Raw genomic sequence first — 6,529 nt, forward strand, 5'->3', positions numbered from 1 at the left:
GACTTTTTGGTACTTTTTCGTTCTACAAAAGGTACTTTTTTGAATTTTCTATAATATTGAACCTAGAAACATTATGTAGAGCCTGGATTAGGTGGGAACCCATAAAAGGGATGTTTTTGGTACTTTTTCGTTCTTCAAAAGGTACTTTTTAAAATTTCTGTAATGTTGAACCTAGAAATATGAAGTTAAGAAATATGACTGTTTTTACACATCATGGTGAAGGGTATATAAGATTCGGCACAGCCGAATATAAAACTCTTACTTGTTTGGATAAACATTAATTTTCACCCGAAATATAACCACTACTGTATAGCGGTTATATTGCGGGCGATGTTTTTTCATGATTTTAAAAATCATCACCTCTTAAGGAACACTTAATCTGGTATTCTTCTTTGCATGGGTTTCGCAGTCATGATTTACAATAAATTTCTTCCTGTAAAAAAGGAAAAGGATTAAGTGACAACAGGTTTCATTGATGGTGAGTGCAATCAGTTACTCGGTACAAAAAATGTATGAAAAGCAAAATCGAAAAAATACCGTGATATTTATTTACCTTAAAGTCATGGTAAGTAAGAGATAAATGTTTTTATTTCACTTTAAATGGAAAATAAAAACTGAAATGGACTGAAACACTTTTTGATGCAATTAAAAATTTTAGAATGAAATCATTAAAGAATGTTATCTTTTATTTAATTCCATAATATTAAATCTTTGAAAAACTCTTATTTTTACACCCTACTTTACCATTGTGTCTGTGGTGTACGGTATGTAAAACTTGTTATCAAATTACAAATTAAAAATACGATACCACTACTATAAAATTTGGCATATTATTATTTCTTGGCTTCAGAAAGAAATTGTTGCATCTCAAAAATGTTTGAATACTTAGTATGTAAAGCAATTTGTTTTTATACCCTCACCACTAAAGTAGGGATAGTATTATGCCTTTGGCGCAAAGTACAGGACATTTTCAAGATATTTTGTTAAAATTTGGATTAAACGAGTTTTTCGGCGCATGGACAAAGCCTACTGAAAAGGGGTGGAAATCGGTACAGTATTTGACCCAGCCCCCGTTACCGATTTTCGCTTTTAATACTTAATTTAAGTGAAATATACAAATACAACTCCAAAAAGCGGCACAACTAAGTTTTATATAAGTACTGGCTTTACCCAGTGTGCTTTGCTACCCTAACATCAATATAAAACCCCCACTTTACAATTTGAAAGACTCTAAATACTATAGTTTTCGCGATATGTTACATATCTATTTTGAATAATATAACAGATTAAAAGATATTGTGTATTTACATGAATTTAAAAGTTCTTAATTTAAAATTTGAGCTCTAATAGTTTCATAGATATACGAATTTTTCAAGCTCCCTAGATTAGAGTCCGCCCTTTTTCCTCCAAAATATTCAGATGAATATTGAAGTAATTTATCCAAAACTTGATGAATCTATTTCTATATTTTCGTAGACAATCAATTGTTCAATTCACAATCGATGTTGTAGCGTTGTATGTCAGCAGCTGCTACAATAGTCATAACAATGTTGTTGGTATTTTCTATGCAAAAGTTCTATACAACTCTTACGACAATTTTTCATATGTTTTTCGAATGTCGTAAGAAAATTCAGTGTTGTCTATTGTTTATTTCAGCATATAAATAAAAAATTCAATCGATTTTGGCATAAAAAACGATAAAGTGGTATCACAGAAATTATAAACCAACAGCTGTTTACAAAAACAAAAATAAAATTTTATTAAAAACTTTTTATGTATTAGTTTAAAATTTGGAATAATGAAAATAATAGAAATTTAAATAAAAAGAAATTAATTTGGTTGATTTTGCTCGTTTAATTAGTTTAATATTATTTGGTTCTTTTACTTTTGACATTGTTTGTTTTGATTGTTTTTTATTGTGAACATAAACTTATGACTTGATTGTGAATTGAACATATATTTTGTATTTTACTCATATGGGAAATGTCAAGTTGCCATTAAAAGTTCGCTCGTTATACTCTCAATGTTCAGGTGAATGTCAAAATTCTTCAAGTAAAATTTAAAGATTCTAGCTCTTATAGATTCTCAGACATACGAATTTTTTCCATTTTATTTATATGGGGGGCTTATGAAAGTCCATTCTTCTTCTTAAAAATGTTCAGATGAATATTAATGTTATTCGTGTAAAAACTTTTCATTTGAATAAAATGAGTTTTTCAATTATTTTTAAATGTTGTTTTGTTAACTAACGTAAAAATAAATGTTTTTTGTTTCAATTTAACTTACAAAAAACAAATGTTAGGGATTCTATACACTTTTGGTATAAATCGTGAACATTTTCTTCTTCAAGTATTTATTTTTATAAACTAGTGATGGTATTGTTTTTTCAATGACAATATAATAAAATTGTTCTACATTTTATTTACTTTAATAAGGAAAATTATTTTTTTCATCTTAACAAAACTTTGTACGTACATTTACATCTCTTTTACTTAAACAATATTGGAAAACAAGTAGGAAAGTATAGTCGGGCATGGCCGACCATATAATACCCTACACCATGAGTATATTTTTAAAATTTTTACTTATAAAATTTTTATTTTTTGTAAAGAAACTTTTATATTGAATATTACCATAATTCCAAAATATTTAAGCCATTTATTGATAAAAAACTAAAATTTCTAAAAAGGCTTTATATAGGTCAAATATGGGCCGATCCTCGGTAAATTTGGGAAAAGGATATATTTCTAAATAACAGTTAGTTTTGTTGAGTTTCATTGCGATACAAATGGTTACAAGTCAATTTTAGACGTTTAAGTCATTTTTTGAAGGGGGGTTTTTATGGGGGCTAATATAGGCCGATCCTTACGAAAATCTGCAGTGCCATTTATACTTATATAAAACTTATTTGTGCCAACTTTTAGAGAGATAGCAGAATATTTGACGTAATTATGGCATAAAAAGTTCAAATCGGGAGGTACGGTTGTATGGGGGCTAGGTGAAATAATGGACCGATTTCAATAGGCTTTGTCCCTGTGCCAAAAAACATGCTTGGTCCAAATTTCATCAAATTATCTTGAAAATTGCGGCCTGTACCTTGCGCACAAGTTTTACATGGACAGCCAGCCGGACAGACGGACATGTCTTAATCGACTCAAAAAATGATTCTGAATCGATCGGTATACTTTAAGGTGGGTATTGGACCAATATTTTTGTATGTTACAAACATCAGCACAAACGTATAATACCCTCCCCACTATAGTGGTGTAGGGTATAATTACATTGTTTACATCAGTTGTGTTTTGGTTTTTGTCTTTGCTAACCATATAACAGTTTAAGGGTTAATTGAAATTTAATACTAGTAATGCTAAATACTTCGGAATACCCGATGTAAAAGTAATTGTTCTGACATGTACTGACGCCAGTGTTGCCACTTTGGTTATTACCAAAATTGGTTATTTTTATTTTGCATGTGTACATGTGAATTATTTTTTCGTTTTGGTTATTTTTTGCAAACAATTGAACTAAATGCTGTTTGCTTTTATTCAAAAAATAAAATTAAAAAAAAATTCTTTTATCTCAAGTTTTAAATCAATTATGTAAATATACATGTTTTGAATTTTGGTAATATGTTGAAGTTGTTTTTACTATTCAAAAAATTTTTATTACTACAATTTGTACATCTACTGGTTATACTTATGTGCACAAAGGTATTTTTCGATATCTTAATTTGTTAGGATTTAGCAAAAGTACCTATGAGTTTTCCACATATGAAATGAGTTGATTAAAATCAATACAACGCCGTAAAATTATTTAATTTACACTATTCAATCTAACACTGTGAATAATAAATCCTATCTCTCCTTTTGGTGCATCCATGAACTTAAACTCACTTTTTGGGTCGATTCAACCTCGTCCGTCCTTTCTTTAATATTTCTTTTGGAACTTTTTATGTAAAGAACTCGCGATACTTATATGAAAAAATGGTGGGAATAGTCTACGTACTTAGTAGATTATGTCCTCCAAATTAAATTTAAAGTTTAAAGTATAATTGCAACTTCTATACCTATTTGAAATTTTGCATAAACAATTATTGTGCTAATTTGCCGAAATTCTAAGATAAATGATTTAATAAGAATAAATAAAGCCTTATCTTTCGCCCATAGCGAGAGTTCACCTAATGCAGTCTCCATGATGTCACTGATCGTGGATAGAAATTTTCTTTGACCAGGATCACCACGTCGTCCGCATAGGCAACTATCATCCTTCCCTTAGATTCAAATAGCCTTAGAATACCGTTAACCGCTAGTAGCCACAGAAGAGGAGATAAAACACCTCCCTGGTAACCCTTCTCCTAATGCAATGATCCCCTAGGGCCGAGTTAATAATTCTACTGCTAAGCATACAGACTATCCAACTCACCAGGAAGTCCTGAACTCCGAGCCCTATAAGCGAATCTCTAATAGCCTCAATCCTTATATTATTGAAGGCTCCCTCAATGTCCAAAAATGCAGCTGGAGTATAATACTTATTCTTCAAGCCGTGCTCAACACAACTTACTACCTCATGCAGTGCACTCTCAACAGATTTACCCTTAAGGTAGGCATGTTGAGCGCCACTAATGAGGCGAGTATCAATATTGTTCCTTAAATGTAGATCTATCAGTCTCTCAAGTGTCTTCAAAAGGAAAGAAGACAGGCTGATAGGTCTAAAATCATTTGGCTTTGAGTGGCTTACCTTACCGGCCTTGAGTATGAAAATAACCCTAACCTCCTTCCACCTCTTTGGTAAATACCTACTACCAAGGCATCTCTTAAAAATCTTTATCAGAAGAGATAAAGCGTCCTGAGGCAAGTTCTTTAGTAGAGCTGGAAATATACCATCCGGCCCCGGTGACTTGAAGGGGTCGAATGAATTAACCGCCCATACTAACTTTTCCCTAGTGACTATCTCCTCTATGCAACTGTAGGTGCTACTTGGCGCCACAGACTCGAAGTCCTTTTGGTCGTCAACCTACTGTCTCTTTGTAGGGTGTAGAGTGACGATTGACTTCCTCGTAGGACAAGTCCATATTAAAATGGTCGGTCACCTGGGTAGTCAGGTGGCTAGGGGTCACCACAAGTGGTAGGTTAAGTGGTCAGTTCGGGACTGTCCCGTCGAACTGCTGGGAATATTATTCTACACACACTGCCTCTCACAAATTTATTTATGTATGTATAACATTTGTTTTAATTATGCTTATATATTTTTGCATATTAATCAGGGATTTTTTGATACTATTTGTTCAGTTTTTTATTGTTTTGTTTTTAGTATTTAATTTTAATTCTTACATACCCAGCAAAATCTCGGTAATGGGTTGTACTTCATTAACCACTTACTTTTCAATGACTATTCACATACCGACTGCATTACTTTAAAGTACTCGAGTAATAACTTTCTTTTAATCTGACATAAAAGTACTTTATTTTCGGCTTTGTCATTTTGTTTACACATTTTATTTAATTGCGTAAAAAAATAAAAACAACATCAATTTTTTTGAAAACCATTATTTGACGCGCAATAAAATAGCTGAGCAGTGGTGCAGTGAGCTGAACATTTAACTAACAAAACAAAGACCCTGGTTTGTATTCTCACTGGCTCCTTTTTATTATTAAAAACAAAACAACTTACTCAACAACTTCTTTGTAATCAAAATATACTTCTTTAACTCCCTATTTGTAAGCGTGCGTCGAAGTACTTGCCTCCAATGACATCACCGTGTTAAAATGTTAATGAAGGATAATGAAAACAGGTAATGAAAACAGGTTTTATTAGCATTTTAACTCATTACTTTTACATATGCGTATGCAAATATGTATGTGACAGACTGAACCAAAAAATTAGGTTTAGATAATTAAATTTTTAAGAATGCAATGAATTTATTTAAAAGTAATATTTTTAAATAATAATGCATATGTATACATATATGTTAATAACAATGGATATTTTAATAAAACATATGAATTAATTAGAAATTATAAACTATTAGAGCTAGAATCTTAAAATTTTACATGAAAAACTTTGTAGACATTTAGAGAAAAATTGGTGGACTTTCAATGGGCGGATTGGCACTTCCCATATCTGGAAAACTATTTCATTTTTCTTAGATTACATTAAAATCTTAATTAATGATTGAAAAAATATGTGAAATTGGGAAAAATTACATCTTCAATTTTTGGTTAGTGTGGAAAAATTAAAAAATAAGTATATTAACATGACATAGGCAAGATTGAAATGAGAAAACCTCAAAAAATTTGTATATTCTCATTAATATTTTCATATCTAAGTCTATCGAGCAATAAACAATTAGAATGGAACTTTCGATTGGGGTAGGAAGCACCCCAAAAAATAATAGAAAAAAAAAATAAAAATAGGTTTTAGTTATCAAAATAATTTTATCAAGCAAGTTTTGCACCTATCGCCATAATGATGATATCAATTACTAAATTTTGTAAAAAAAAAATAAAAAAATATTTCTTTCCAACTAACG

The sequence above is a fragment of the Lucilia cuprina genome, chromosome 3 (assembly GCF_022045245.1).
Source record: "Lucilia cuprina isolate Lc7/37 chromosome 3, ASM2204524v1, whole genome shotgun sequence".
In the NCBI taxonomy this organism is placed as follows: domain Eukaryota; kingdom Metazoa; phylum Arthropoda; class Insecta; order Diptera; family Calliphoridae; genus Lucilia; species Lucilia cuprina.